Source organism: Dermacentor albipictus, unplaced genomic scaffold (genome assembly GCF_038994185.2).
Source record: "Dermacentor albipictus isolate Rhodes 1998 colony unplaced genomic scaffold, USDA_Dalb.pri_finalv2 scaffold_39, whole genome shotgun sequence".
Classification (NCBI taxonomy): Eukaryota; Metazoa; Arthropoda; class Arachnida; order Ixodida; family Ixodidae; genus Dermacentor; species Dermacentor albipictus.
The window spans coordinates 1443557-1460237 of NW_027225593.1; the positions used below are offsets into that span (position 1 = coordinate 1443557).

At 46.6% G+C, this 16681-nt stretch overlaps 1 long non-coding RNA gene across 1 annotated transcript in view; it reads left to right on the forward strand.

Moving 5' to 3' along the window:
- Window positions 1–15955, forward strand: part of LOC139052838 (uncharacterized) — a 30548-nt gene extending 14593 nt beyond the window's left edge. Inside the window, exons 2-3 of the long non-coding RNA XR_011510083.1 lie at window positions 14320–14395; window positions 15311–15955. This is a non-coding gene — a long non-coding RNA (uncharacterized lncRNA). The remainder of the gene's footprint in view (window positions 1–14319; window positions 14396–15310) is intronic.
- The last annotated feature ends 726 nt before the right edge of the window (window positions 15956–16681 follow it).

The window sequence follows — 16681 nt, forward strand, 5'->3', positions numbered from 1 at the left end:
TAGACTCTCAGCGTCTGCAACTTGTGCGCTGACGCGGGTGCTTGGTTATTATCATAGGTAGACGGCTATCATAGGCACTATTACAATACTAAGGCACGTAAGCGTAAAGTCTAGGCTCGACTACTTCGGATGACAGATTGACTTTTACTCGCAACATAGTTAAATATAAAGAAAAGAAAGGCAGAGAACGAAAATTTTATGCATATGCCACGCAGTGTGGGAATAGATTTAAGCGAAGCATTCTGTCATGGATGCTTTCGTTGACGATAATTAGCGCCGATGTTAATGACGAAAGTTTAATTTCGGCAACGTTTAGTTTATCACAAGACTGATGAGTTGGTATTAAACGTTACCTTGCGTGCACCACTGCTGTTTGTCTGTGTAGTGCGCAGAACACACAGGGAGAGGGGTTTCCTTGAGGCGTAGTTGAGCGCCGCATTTCATAACCTCGGAGTGGGTTAAGCTTAGGCATTGCCTCGCATGGCACATCCAATTGTGGCAGAAGTATTAAACTTGAATTGGTTAATGGGGCATTTCGTGCCAAAACCAGAATTAGAGTATGAGGCACGCCGTACTAGCAGACTCCGGGTTCATTTTGACAGGCTAATGTCCTTTAAAGGGCCCCTGAAGCGGTTCAGACAAATTTTGTAGACGCGTAGGGTACAGCTTCAGTAGAACATTCGCACCACAATTTAAGTGAAGCGTTACGTATTAATGAAGGTACAAGCAATTACAAGGTACCCTGCTCCCTAGCCATGCTGTTCCTTCTCAGCTCGCTCGCCGAGCCATCGCTGCTAAGCTCCACCTTCACTGGTTCTCCATCACGATGCGACGTCACATCGTCCACTCCCGGTTGTTGTGGAACACCCCCCGCCCGCGCGAAACCTCTCCGCTGGCCGCTTGGCCGTCCACACCACGCGAGATCTTTCGAAGCAGCGTTCCTTGCGAGCATTCTGTCGCAGCGCCGAACGTGTATGGTATTCGGTTAAGCACACAGTAGCGGAACGTTTCGACAAAAGGGTGGAAGCATAAACTCAAGATGATGAAGGAACTGATGAACCGTAGACGTACGTCAGCTGCCTGATTAGGTCTCCACGGTCCAGCCACCCGTGGGCACAGAGCTTAACCAGCCAAAGAGCTGATATTGCTCTAACCAAGTGTAAAACATTTTAAACATTTACAAAACAACGTATAAACAACAACAATCCTGCGAAAAATTTACACCAGCAGCAAAGAAGAATACATTTTGTTACTGACGGATGTAACATTTTGTTATCGGATGGCGCAAATCGAGGCGCCGATCCGATAGCGGCACTCCGATGCACTGCAGTCAGTTCGCTCGTCTACTGGCGCACAGAGGGACACGATGTCGAAGCTTGACATATTGCCAGCCGCTACGTTTGCAGTCCAACATGCAACAAAGTCAAATAATAGCGCTCGCGAAAAGACAGACCGACACTGACGGCGGAGTTCTCGTCAAAGTCGGAGCACGTTGTAACACAAGCAGACGACACTTGCTGGGTGCAGGAAGTGCTTAAGTGTACTGAAAAATTTTGCTTGTGCATTGCCTCTATGTTACTTTCTTTTTATAAAAACAAAGTAACTAACATTCCAACTTTTACAAACATCATTTGGTTACCGTAAAGTTGGAAAAATCATCGATCACGCGCCCTCGTCAGCCAATCGGATAGCTCGCCCCCCGGACGTCATTGAGGTGATTTGCATAATATGGGTAGGGTTGGCTTAAAATTCCTCCGTGCAGTGTGCTGCGATCGGCAGCGATGTGCATTTCTAATGGCGTTTTTCACTGGTCGAACTGGAGCAGCCGCCTGAATCCTCGAGCGAGCGCTCGGCTTTCACGAATCCTAGTCTGCCAGTGGAGCGCACGAACGCTCTGCGGGAGATCACACAGGAAGTCTACGTGCACGTGACACAAACCGGTTCCGCAAACCATGCCCAGCACAATGTTGTGCGTACCAACCGGGTACCGATTTCGCTTGAAGACGGAAGTGACGCCATGTGACGCGTTCTATTTCCGCCCGAATCCGCGTCTCGGCGGCGGAGCAAGTGAGAGCGATCCGGGGCGGAGCGAGTTGATCCGAAACGACCAGTGGAACGCGCGAACCCGCTCCAGATCGACCAGTGAAATTCGGATGCGTTGCCGCGGAGCAAAAAATCCTGCTCTGAATCGACGAGTGAAAAACGCCATAAGATCTTATAATAAATCACACGCTTTACGCGGAGCACTTATATGCGTTAAATAATGATCACAAGGACCTACTGTAACGACTCTGTACGTTTGTACAATATTGTCAAAATCGTTTCAGGGTCCCATTAACTTGTCCGAAAATCTAGGTGCACGTGGGTTTTCTACTTCGCCCCCGTCGAAATGCGGCGGCCGCGGTTGTGATCAAATCCACGACCTCTAGGAATGCAATATCAGCAAAGCTACCCCGGCGGGCACAGAAATGTTCATTTAACTGTCGACTGCTTCGCTAGTGTTGCCTGGACGTTGCAGTGCGCATTAATTAATGCGCCTCTGCTGCTGCGTGCCCTGCGTAGTTTGTCCGCTTGAGATATTTGCAAGGTGTTCATTTTTTAGAAATAGCAGCAACATGCTGTACCGTAACTTGAACCAAAGCTTATCCAGCTCGTATAGTAGTAGGTTTTGCTTGCGTTCCATCCGGACCTCCCCCTTCCCTTGTATGGGAACTGCCTTTTGTCCTCCCTCCAATCTACAGATTTGTCTACGCCCCTCTGGACTCGCACCTTAGTAGAAAAGGAAGCGCTGCAGCTGCATCTTCTGAGGGGACTCACGCATAATTACAGCTATCAAGAGATGGGCGGAAAACTAGTTTTTAGCTTCGCGTTTCTACGCCGACTCGCTCCTGTCATGTATGCACTTCGAGTGACCACCCCCAGCTCCCACGACGCGGTGTGCTTCGCTTTAAAACACTGCTGTCAATGCCGCGTGCTCGTATTCTCGGGGCGTGTGGCTTTCCCACCTAACTTTAGAGCCAAATATGGCCGACCGAGTTGCAAAAATCTTTCGCTGCCGCCATCTTGACCCGTGAAAATTCATGCACGAAGGCGGCCGCCCCATCGTCGTTGCAATGTCGCGAGTGATGGCTTCTGCAATTGCCTTAGCTCAGTGCCAGGAGCAGTTTGTAAGAGCGCCACTGCAAGCTGAAATGTTGCAATCATAATGGCGTGACAAAGCTGATCGAGAGTCTACAAAGTGGTCTAGAGCATTGGCATGCAGGCGCAGACACTTCCCTTCGCATCTACTATATACAGCGAGGACTTGTTGCGCCACTGTTGGGCGTAAATTCTTATAACGCAGAACAGCTCCTTTTGCAGGCCCTGACATAGTAACCTGCATTCGTAAACAAATTTCTCAAGCACCTCATGCGAGACGTAAATTATCGGCATACACGGTGCTAAACAAATTCTCGTATAGCTACCGACGATATGCCGTAAGTCTGTACTGTCAACGGCGAGCGCATGCCTTCATAGCGGCGCCTAGCGTTCAGCAGTATAGCAAACTATATAGTATAGTATACTATAGTATAGTATAGTACAGTATAGTATGGTATAGTATGGTATGGTATGGTATAGTAAAAAAAGCAGGCGCTAGGAGAGTGTTGAAATTTGCATATATATATATACATTCTTGCTAATCGTGTCGTCCCCACAAGTATCTGTTTTTGTTTTAAGAAAGGACATACCTCCATGTGATTATTTTTCATATAATGTCCAGAGGGACGTTGACATGTATAATAAAGTATTTCTGAACACTCCCACTTTATCTGGTGCCCAATGCAACTGAATTGTCTTTATAAGTATGACAGCAAACATAGGGAGAGAATATGCCCCCTTCCTGTAGTGATACAGCAACGTAAATAAACATAACTATAATCCAAGTTTATGTCTTGGAGGTATGCTGAAATATTTCAGCGTCATTGAAGCATGTTCCCTATCTCAGCATCTATTAGGACAAAAGCGCCGCAATGAAAATACCATTTTCAAATGCTTAGGCAAACCCTGCGCCTGTCCCTGGCAGTAGTGACCATGTCAAGATAGTATTAATGTTATTTTACATGCGCCTAACTGACATAAACCACTGAGGACAAAAAGCGACCGCTTCGCAATTATGGGCCCGTGTTTTCAGCGGTCGTCATTGAAATGTCGTGCATGCGCACGCAAGATCCGAGATGCAGCGCTAGCTTCACCTTACTACGGTAAGGAGCAACGACGTTCGTCCAACTCTCGGCCGTTTCGGTTCGGCGACGAAATGTCTCTCTCAAGAACCAAAGAAGGAAAGGCCATATACGCGAGTTCTCATTAACAATTCTAACCGCCTACATTGACGACTGGCATCGTCATTTTCCAAACATGCGTCCACGCTTCTTGCGCGAGCGCTCACAAAAACGTTGTAAAATATAATTTCTACCTAAAATTTGTTGCCGTAATATAATGCATCGACAAGACACGAGAAATTGACTCACCTTATACGAGTGCCGGATGCTTCGAGTTGTCGTCCCGTACGGCTGCACGTGGCGTCGGTCCTGATAAGCGATGCGACCGCTCAAAAAATATCCACGCACTTCACTCCAGGCAAGCAAAAGCGAAATGACGGAGAGCAACTCTTCCGTTCGTCTCGTGCTGCCAGGCTAGCCTGCTCCTACTGAGTCGAACACGAGTGTAGATGAGCGAGACTAAATTGCTTGCCGAAAAGAGAGGCACCACTTCTGGACACTTTCAGTATGAAATTCTCGTGATCCGTTCCAAATATATTTAGTGGTTCGAAGGAAGGAGGAGATGCCGCTTCGCTCTCCCCACCCCGTTCTCTGCCCACTCTTACCACTCCACTCTCCGCCCTTGGTGCAGGCAAAGTTCCACGAAACTGTCGAACCGTTCCGAACTGAATAGTGCAAGGCCACCGACCTCCACGAAGAATCAATTGGCAGCATTCAGAATTCCAGAGATCTGCTGACCCTTGCTGTGGGGGCCGGTTTTATGCACTTTGGGCTTCTACTTCCACGAAAGAGGAAAGCCACGTAGTTGACATCAGCACAGGACCTACCACGTCATGTCCACGATGGGACGCCCTAAGGGATATTAAGCGGAACCAGCCCATTGTTAGTGAGAGAGTGGCCACAAGCCGACCCGTGTCGCAATCCGCCTTTTTCATTTTTCTGCGCTGCCCCGTGCCGCATGCCACTAAAAACTTTCTGGAAGGATCCTGGAGTTTTCGTCGGTTGATTTTAGTACCTTCGCCCACGTTGTGTGCACGTTGATTGTGCGTTTCGTTGATCGCGAATCATTGTTCATGGCTTTTGCGGGACCGCACGTAGTTCCTGTAAACCATGTAGCACGCACCGCCTGCTGGGTGCATAGAGTGTCTCACTATAACACCTAGAGGCAAATCTGGCGCCACCGTCTATGGGAGTTTCCTAAGGTGCCCTGTGCCGTCATGGGAATGACGGTGCACGTGTCTGCGAGGCTTGTTTTGGCTGGTGTTGTAAGAGGCTTCGCCGAAAACTTAGATTTGGCTACGCAAATAATGCATTCTTAATGTGAGATCTTCATAAAATGTTTCCATTCACGTATATAACATCTTCTATACAAAACTCGAGTTCTAGACTCACCTGTGCCGGATTGAATTGTGGTACCGCACGGCTGCACGTGGCGTCGGTCCTGATAGGCGATGCGACCGCTGAAACGATATCCGCAAACTTCACCCCAGGCAAGCAAAAGCGATATGACAGAGCAGCTCTTCCTTTGGTCTCGTGCTATCAGGCTAGCCTGCTCCTACTTAGTCGAGTGCGATTGTGGATGAGCGAGACCAAATTGCTTGAAAAGAGTGGCACCACTTTTGGACACTTTAAACAAGAACGTCTGGTTTTGTATTACAAATGTATATAGTGATTCTGAGGAAGAAGAAAATCACCCTCCACTCTCCCCACCCCATTTTTTTGAAGTGGTTGCCCTTGGTGCCGGCAAAGTTCCACGAAAGGGCCGAAGCCTTCCCTGGGTCGAACTGAATAGTCGGGGGCCACAGAGCACCACGACGAATTTATGGGCAGCCTTCAGAATTCCACAGATCTGCTGATCCTTAGCTTGGAGACCAATTTTATCCAGCTTGGACTTGTGCTTCCACGAAAGAGGCAAACGACGCCGTTGACATCAACACCGGACCTGCCCCATCCTGTCCACGATGGGACGTCCAAAGGAATAGTAAGCGGAACCGGCCCATTGTGACAGAGAGAGTCGCCACCGGCTGACCCATGTCGCAATCCGCCTTTTTTATGTTCCTGTGCTGCCGCATGCGGCACGGCGCTGAAAATGTTTTAGAAGGATCCCGGTGCTTTCACCGGTTCATTTGTGTACATGCGCCCAGTTTGAGGGCGCGTCGGTTGTGCGTTTCGTGGATCGCGAATCATCATTAATGGCTTCTTCGAGTCCGTACGTAGTTCCTAGAAACCATGTTGCACTCACCAACTGCTGGGTGCATAAAGTGACTCACTATACCACCTAGAGGCATGTCTATTTTGTCCTCAAGATAACCATCGCATTCTTTTTATGGGATCCATGTCGGATATTATGGATTTACAGGGCAAAAAGACAATGCCGAAGCACATAGCTTATTCATATGTATCATGCCGGTCCGCCAACCGCAGTGATCACTATTTTGAGCAGCGCCATGAACCTCATGCAGGAGGCTAGTGTAGACATATAGTGATTTCAAGCCTAGTAGACTTGAATCGTCGCGAGAACGACACCGCTGTATCACAAATATTTGATTGCGTCTGCAGCTTAGATGTTTCGTAATTGACTTAGGTTGGCCGTACACGAGCAGGCGATCTAGCTTTAGTCCTTACGCCAAGCAATCAGGTAGTGAGCAGGTTTACCATTTCATGCAGGTAATACAGAGACGCTGGTTGTCTTCGTTGAATCAAAACCGATATACGCAAAACAGTTCACAACACATACTGCCGCTGACAATGCGCATCACATCTTTGCGCCCCCAAGAGATATTTCCCCGTACTGTCGTTACCTATACACCGAAAGATTCCCCTGACAACCTTATACGAACGGAAATTGCGTAAATTTAACCAAGTACTGTCTAAAACATCTCGAAATCATTCCGCAGCACGCATAAGCAATAATTTCAAGCAGCGCCGCGGCGGATCGCACAAGCCAGCAGAAAGAAAGGCTCGCAGCGTGCCCTTTCCTCCTCGCCCAATGAAAAGGTCTGTTGAGTTTGGTTACGAGTAGTGCTACCCTCTCGTTGATGCTGTAGAATTCGTCAATGTTGCCCGCTATGTCTTTATGGATTACGAATCCCACCCCGTATGGCTTGTTATGCGGAAGACCTCTATAGAAGAGGACATGACCGTTATTCAGCAATGTGTAAGCCTCACCAGGTCTTCTAATCTCACTAAGGCCGATAATGTCCCAAACAATGTCTGATAGTTCTTCGAAGAGTCCTGCTGAGCTTGCCCCACTCGTGAGGGTTCCGGTGTTAAACTTTGCAAGGGTCAGTTTCCATTGGCGGCCTGTCCGGAGCCAGATATTCTTAGCACCCTCTGCTGCGTTGCAAGTCTGACCGCCGCCTTGGTCAGGTGCTCCGCAGCCACTGGAGGCTGAGGGCCATTTCATTGAGGAGATGATTTCATTAGTAAGGTTGTGGCGGAATAATGCACCAGGGAGGCCAATTGCTGTTCTGGTGAGGGAGTGTCTTTGTTCAAGCATAGTCGGCCTTCCTAATTTGGTTGCACCTTGATTACTATAGCCCCATTCGCTCTCGGCATCTTTCGCCGGTGTCAGGTGCCACTCCAAGCCTACATATGCAGTGCACTGGAGGATGTCATACGCAGATACACCACCGTTAAAAAAAAAGAAAAAACACAGAAAGAGAAATAGGGGCCGATTAGAACTTCCGACTACCGCAACCCAGCGTAAGGCTTAGCTCAGTAAGATATTTCCGCAGGTGGTTAAGCTACCTTGTCTCTGACAATTACGGCTCAGGGGGCCCTTCATGCGTAAGAGATCCGCTAATTTGTCCACCCTTTGCAGGTTTTTGCTGATCGCTATAGGTTGCACGACATAGTGTCAATTCTCGGTTGCCGTAATCTCTTGTTTCCCGGATCTTACGCTTGCACGCGGTCTTGACCGCGCCTAGGTACACGATACATTTTTGCTAAATTTGAAGAGGGCTTGACACTTGTGTGCAAAAAATAAAACAGGGAAGCCTTTCAGCGCTTACCAAGAGGCTCCGGGTGCCGTATGATCCACTCGTCACGACTGCTTGTCTCTTGTCGTCCGAACACCCGCGTTCCCGGGTGGTAGTCAGAATGTTCAGTCGCACTATCGGGCTGAGATTCGCACAAAGCAGGCGACCTTGACGGTTCTCAGTAGTGTCCTCACCCTTTCTACAGCTTTGGACCGTGATTATACTAGGACTAATGAGAAGGACGGAATGGCGGGGGGGGGGTGGGTAACTGACCTCGTAGTTTTTCTAGGAACGCAGCGACCCTAAGCACTAGGGAGACGGCAGTTGTATGCCTCATTTAACCTACAGTGTTCCTTTCATCGATAGTCAAGGTCGGCCAATCTGAGCTCGGTTAAACCGCACACATGGCACTAAACTGGAGAAACCGCGTAGTTTATGACCTGCACGTGAATGGCCATAAATAATAGAGGAAACAAAATTACAACCAGTGTTTGAAGAAAAAATATTTAAGAGGGTCCCTGTGCGGATGGTCGTGGCGAAGATATGTAATTCTCTGTTATAATGATAAACTTAAAGAAAAGAGATAAAGAAAAGGAAGGAAATCGGGGTTTTGAACTCGTGATCCTTGGATGTTCGCCAGAAAGATGGCTCAGTTAGGTTGGTCTGCCAGGCCCCAGGTTACCTTGAAGCGGCACAGCCCCTGTCCTGATCTTCGTACTTAAGTGGAAAGGCGCTGACGTTGTCGGCGATGGTTGAGTCCCAGTGGTTGGAAGGCATACTTTCTTGGGAAAATGGCCGACTGTCAATAAGAGGAAACTCGAGCGGCTCTAGAGGCTACAGGAAAAGCTTAAGCAGGTGCGAGGCGACGTTTGCACGCTTAGCGCCTTAGCGTGGGAAATTCGCCGAGCAAGTATCCCAAGGAATGCTGCTCGCACAAAATCGTAAAATTACAATTCCAACCTAAATCGCGAACAGCGTGCTGGTTTCTATCACTATGAATCAGGGTCATTTCATTTCCATCAACATCTCACAACACATTCTGGCAAGCTCTGAGTTCCTTTACAAGCTGCGAGGCGAAATTTCAGGTCAAAGACGTCAGTGTAGAATGCTGTTGCAGTTCCTGCCGTGACAACTGTGCTTTAAACCAAATCAGGTCTCTAAATTCGAGAGTTTGTAATAAGGTGTGATGTTTCCTGCCTAAAAAGCAGCCTTCTCCTTTCTTATCGCGAATGATATTTGTCAGTATATAGAGGCATAACTTCAAAAAAAAATCAACAGAACACATTTGCCATAGATATTGCTGATAACAAAGAGCCCTATGTTGAACTGTAGCCATTCACCGATCTGATGTGACAACTTTACCTTGATCCCCCGTTTATATTTCCAATCACACATCATTTATGCTTGAAACTCGCTTCCCCACTTTCCCTTCACCTAAACCATCGCGTCTAGACATCCACATTCTACACGCGCACTCGCGCTATTGTTTGTCAAGAGTTTTGCAGGCCTCTAATTCTAGATCTGAGCCAGAGTCATGGGATGCGCTCAAGGTGCAGTGGCGTATGCATTGTTCAGCCGGAAGACGTGCACTCGGACGACGTGTGTCAGAAAACCTGGCGGATACTGCCACGAAGCTCCGTGTTGCCCTTCGGGTCAATCAACTGACTCCGTTGACGCCGTCATGGCAGCGTTCACTTTGTCAGCTGCTGCTTGGCGATGCATGCGTAATCCGTGTGCACACCCTGTAGTTTTGCGGTTTGCAAGAAACTCGATTTTTAGACAGGCGCATGCATTCGGTTCGGCGCCGCAAGAGCACTTCGGGTTGCGTCGCCTCCCTCTCCTAATTATTCGCTCATTGTAACGCATATTGAAAACATGGCCCGTACGACTATGCAAATAGATTTTTTCTCTCGTGGATTTCGTGTAATGCTTAGTGGGCTGCCTCAGGTTCCACTTGAGAGAGAGAGAGAGAGGAAAGGGGAAAGGCAGGGAGGTTAACCAGAGAAAACGATTCTCCTTGCACAAGACTTCTGCAGCATCAGCCTCTAGCCGCCCTTGGAAGAGCGCCAGCGGTTTGAATGAGAAGCGTTGTTCAGGGAGGGAACGTATATGTGGGAAAATGGCTTTTGGGGGTCTAGTGTCTGGCAAAATCTTGTCCAACGTCGAGATGCCAATCTATCCAATCTATCCATGTGACGTTGAAGTCTCTTTTGTAGTCGTCTGGCTGTCCTAAGGTCTTCGACGGATTTTGTACGCCGGTAACGGCGCTCCGCACGACGACGGAGTGCACGAAGTCGCTCCAACTCCATATCCAATTCCGTGTGCTTCGACGAAACTGTGACCGTGCGCTCGTCGCGTAGCATTGCAGACTTTATTGCTTCCTCTAATCCAGAGGACAACCCCTCTCGACAAGCATCTTCCATGGTGGAAGTAAAATTGGTCAAATCAATTAATCGAATGGTGTTCCGTGAGATGGGACTGGCCATCCCTTTGATGACAAGGTATGTGGGAATATGATCACTCCCGTGTGTCTAAATATCCGAAAGCCATTTAACCTATCTTGTGAAAGTGCAGGAGACGAAAGCTAGGTCAAGACAGCTGCCATAATTCACGCCTCGTATAAACGTTGGGCTGCCGTCATTCAGCAAAGAGAGGCCGTGGTTGCAGGCGACATTTGCAAGTCTTTGCCCTCTCGCATTTGTCCTTGTGCTTCCCCATGCTATATGGTGCGCATTAAAATCTCCGATGATGACATATGGGGCTGGACACGCAGACAAGATAATCGTTAATCGTTTGGGATCAAAAATTCTTGAAGGCGATATATAAACGCCTACAAGTGTAAACATGAGTTTGCCCTTTTTAATTGTTAGGCAAACATATTGACTCTTATCATGAGGTGGAATCGGCTGGCGAACATATGTCAGTTTTTGACGAATTAAAACGACGACTTTGCTGCATGCATCAGTTGTTGCGGATATAACAGCTTCGTATCCCGATAATCTGACTGCTTTTGACACATTAGGCTCACATATGACAATGATTGGGAACAAATTAGTATATATATACTGACGAAAGTCTGAAAGGCGTAATGTTAGACCTCTTGCGTTCCACTGTATGATTGACGCTGCCTTGACTTCCACTCGAAACGATGGGCGATGGTTGGCCATGTCTCTATTCGAGGGACTCAAGCACTGGGCTTAAGGCGTCCAGTACTTTCAGTGCATTTTGAGCAGACGTAGTTCCAAGGTTCGACAGAATCACTGGAATGGCATCTATGAGGGGAAGCAGCATTGAAAGGACTTGACAATCTGCTTTGGGCGTGGCATCAGCGGCAGGAGTAGGCTCCTGAGCGGGCTTGACAATTTGTAATTCTGTGGGAGATTGCTGGCTCGGAAGCGCAGGCCATTCTTCTTGAGACAAATTCCTTTCAGGCGACTTCCTTGTGCTGTTCAGCCCCTTTTTGGCCTGATTGGAGAATGTGGGTGCTACAATGGAAGCGGCCCTCTCCTTTCGCGGCTCTGCCTTTCTTGAGGAGGTTCGGTGACGCCGATGCCGGATCGTTGCAGCAGCCTCCCTGTGTGTCGAATTGTCCAAAATCATTTGCTTGAGAACATCGACCTCTTGATGGTAGGGCAGCCCCTAGACGAGGCAGCATGGGACCCATTAGAGTTGCCGCACTTTAGTACAGTAGCCCAGCACGTCTACTCCGCGTGAGGTTCAGCACAATGGGGACACAGTATCGAGTTTGGGCAGACACCCTTGACATGTCCAAGCCTAAAGCACTGATGGCATTGAAGAGGCTTTTGTACGAAGAGCCGAACAGGGTGTCGGAAGTGACAGACTTTGACGTGTGTTGGTAAGCAATCTCCTTTGAAGATCAGTTTGACGCAGCGCGATGTTGCAAGGCGGCTCACAAGCGTGATGCCAACACCCTCACTTGCTGGTTTGATGAGGTTCCACTTGAGGTACCTGACCGTCTTTGCGCCCGACCATCAGCAGATGAAGAGAAGGGAGCATTATCTTCCATGAAGCGTGGCTCGGCCCCAGGGCTGGACCGGTTACCCATTCAGTTTTATCTGACGTTCTGGGAAGATATGGGTGCCAGTTTTGTATCTGTTATCAGCCGTTACTTTGAGGACAGAGAGAACACGTTCAAGCATCTGTCCCTGACAGAGAGATGTTCAGACCAGGAATTACAGTCTTGATAAAATTATTCCTCAAAATTTTGAGAATGGCAGCCCACAAACAACTGCCACGAAAAAAAAAACAACGGCAGCACATGCATAATTCCATTGAGACTTAAATTTTAGAAGTGCGAAACAATTACAGAGCTGAAACCTGAAAGTGATGCTATTTTATTAGACCCGGATTTGCACTACCTCCGTGATCGGCCCAGAAAAGAGATTTGAAACATACCCGATACGGAAAAATGGTGTTCGCCAAGAAAGACATTGGCTTTCATTTTTATATTGCTTTTAATTTTGTTGTCACCTCTTACATGTTACCTTTGGCGATGTTTCATTTCCCCTCTATGTAATATTTTTCAACGCAGGGCCTCTAGTTTGTACTGAAATAAAATTTTCAAAATAAATAAAATGAGATAGTCCGATGGAAGGATTCAAAGAGAGGTTGTCTAACGCAACAGCTCGTTTTTACATAGGCTGCATACGTTTACGCTAATAGATACTGCCACTACAGCTACGAACGTTGCACTTCGTGTAATCATGCCCATCGCATTCATTGCTTGGCCCTCACGTCGAAACTGATATTTTTTTTTTACGAATTACCAAAGTCACTCGTTCACCTCAACAGTCTCTGAAAAGATTGAAAACGATGATTTAAAGAGACTGACAACTAATTTCTATGGTACCCATTGTTTTAGTGCAACGGAAAGCTTACTGCACTGAGTATCCAATCACATAGTGGTAACGCGCAAAACGGCATGGCACATATTTAGTGAAAATTTTCCGATATGCTTTTACCGATCTTGTCGTGCTCATTAAACTTGCTGGAAAGAGGGATAGAAGAGTGCGATATCCATGAAACGCTGGTGTTAGTGGGAAGCCGACATGTGCGGCTCAAAGTGACGAAGAATGTAGTGGCCTAGCAAGAAAAGTATTTGGGGGGGGGGGGGCTGTTCTTTGCCAAAAACTACAACTCCTCCCTCTTCTTCACGTCTTTCTCTCTATCTCTCTCCACACACACACACACACACACACATACATATATATATATATATATATATATATATATATATATATATATATATATATATATATATATATATATATATATTACGAACCAGAAGTAAGGGAACCGAGGCGCATCATTTTTGTTGACCACAACATAAGCCAATAAACAAGGACACCCAGAGCAACGTAGGCGAAATTACGCACTTATTAAGTAAAAAATGAGAATCAAATGGGAATGAAAATGGTTGAAGAACTGGCAGGTGATATACGAACCACCGTGCGATTCTCTTGCCAATTGAGCTACTGCGGGGACCCCGGTTTGCCATTCACTCTATGCGGTTTACTGCTACAACTAAACCTGGGAGTGTTAGCCGGCGCCACCCCCCACGAGCCTAGGCGTCGAATGTGAAACACCTTTGTTGTCGCAGGAGTCACGAGACGGTGATCTATTTGGGTGACGGCAGCTGGTCGATAAACGCACACAACGTAAATCAAGGCATCAATGTTGGCGGATTCAAGACCCTCGTAATGTAATGACGAGAAGAAAGGGAGCCGAGGGGCCCGATTTTTATTAACCATGTCATAAGAAACCAACGAGGGCACCAAGGAGAACATCATAGGGTAAATTACTTGTACTTACTAATCGAATTAAATAAATGATAAATTAATGGAGATGAAAGTGGATCAAGTGATATTCTTACCATTTGAGATACCGCGGCGCCGTTTTGCCATCCACCATCTGGGGTGTCGGTACTTTTCTACTAAACTAACCCTGGGAGTGTTAAATTTCTGCATTTCTTGTATACGCAGCATGCACTTTATTTAATAAATGGCCACAAACAGTCTTTTTGCCATGGCATGCCCGTTTATTGCAATTTTTATTTACAGGCAACAAAAAACACAAATCAGTCGACCAGTTTGTTGACGTGCCACTGTGGCTTTGACATTCTGCTGCTAACACAAGGTGAGTGGTTCCTGCGTGAATGAAACTAACTTTATGGTGGTAAAATTACTAGAAATTGTCACTGCGCCTAGTTTTTCACTGCCCTCCGCCCCCCATCTATATGCCGTCCACATCTACTGTGTCAGTATCTCATCGTAATAGAGTTAGGCAATCGATATGCTTGGCTAATCCTAACATCACTAGTGTTTTTGGTCTGGGAAGCTAATTCTGTCCATTGAGTTTCACCTCTGCAGTATCAACGCTTGGTTTGAGATGAGAACTATACATACTCTGGTACGTCTAGTTCAAGAACGAAACGCCTTCTGACTGTCGATGTAGCATTAAATACCGAGATAATAAGCGCGATAATATAACTATACCTGACCGTTTATGTAGAGCGCGTGGTACTGTATACTAGACTTTTCCTCTGTGTGAAAAGTAACTTAAGTACAATGCTTTAAAAGGAAAGATGAATCCGTTGAGGGAAATAAACGAAACTCCGTCACGTTCAATTCAAATACGTTCAAGTTTTTGTCTCTTGTCTCTCACATTCTACGCTTGTAGCGAACTGATTCCAGATCTAAATGCTAGCTCGGGCTCCACTGCAGAAACATGCATGGATTATTTCGTACTTTCGTCAGGCATGACGATTACAATGCACAGTACAACACTGACAATTGACACTTTACGGACAGAGTGATACAAGAGTACAAGAATGGCCTCGGCACTCAAACACAGGGTCTTAGACACGCCGGAAGACGCATGTCCGCTTTATTGCATGTTACTAATTACCTCAATAAAACCATGGCCATTACTTTGCAGAACACTAGCGCCTAATAAGTGCTTTAAATCACTCGCTCCGAACTGCACAATGCAAATTAAAACAGCTAAATGTAGTATCGGGTGAGAAAGATATACACCTAAGCTTTGTTTCAGGACTGAAATCATGGTCAACAAAGAAAGATGGGCACGCCACTATGGTTGCAAAACTGGCACGTGTCAAGCAAACTCCAATCGCCATTCATGTCACGTGAAGTAATACAACGGAAACGAGCGGACGCCTCCTCCACTGCTTCAACGCCACCACCTCAAAGCACATTCAATTGACGCTGAAACACTTCCACATCGGCGATGGCAAATGGTGTTCAATGGCTTCCTAGCACCTTCCTGGGTCGGCGATGTAACGAGTGGGAAAAGTCAAGTTGTGAACAACCGAGCCCTACTAGATGAAACGTAGCAGCCCCTCTCTACAGCCGCACTTCGACGTCGGCAGGAGGAGCCACCTTGGTTTCTTCTTCCCTCGGGCTGCCAAGCTCTGCTGCCGAAGACTGCAGAATGAAGCAGATATTGGTAAAATTTATTGATTAGCATTAACAACACAACGACGAAGTGATACTCTTCCTCGTCTCCGTCTCAAACTGAAGGTTGTGTAGAAAATAAAAGCTACGTGCATGCCAACTCATTCAAAATAAGAGGTCGTGATATTCCATCACTTTCTACCTTATAAAACTCTGTTTTAGTTACGAATGAAGTATATATTGCAGAAGTCTAATCTTTCAATAAATCGCAGTTTATATGTTCCGTTTGTGTCGCTGTGTCATGACAGTACTGACAGTAGTTGAAGTTTGGGCATTATGATTTCGGGTCTCTCTTTTTAAGTACTATATACATAGAGCAAGAAGAAAGTATGACCAACCGCCACCTAACTCTTTTCAAAATCATATTTTTACTTGTGTAACATCTTAATTTGTGGGCCTTGAAAATAAAACCGTGAGGAAATGATGGCCATTAGCAAGTTAATTTATGAAAAGTCATTTAATTAACTCGAGTGAAATTCTCAATTGTGTCCTACACAGTTACTTACTGCGCGGCCCTGTGTCGCGGCCCCGAGAAATGAAACCAAATGTAGTCCGTAGACCAGCTAGTATAAAACATGTTCTAGGTTCGTTTAGCGATGTTGGCATTCTTTATATGGTAAATGCCGAATACATTCGGTTAATGCAAAAGATGACTAGATGAAATGGCATGTCAGATTTCGGTATATATACACGGCCACAAAAAAAGAAGCAATTGGTAAATGCTACACGGTATCTCAACTGTCAAGCTCGTTTATTATTATTTTTTCCCTTTCATTCTATTCCTCCTACTACCATTTTGTTCTCACTGATTGAGCTAACAAGGCCTGCCTAAGTGACATGGTATGTTCACCTTTGAATAAACTCACTCGCCTGTACAGCTGTCAACGAAAAAGAAATCCGACCATCTGGAACCAATTGGTTTGTCTGTGATGTGATCACAAGATTATTG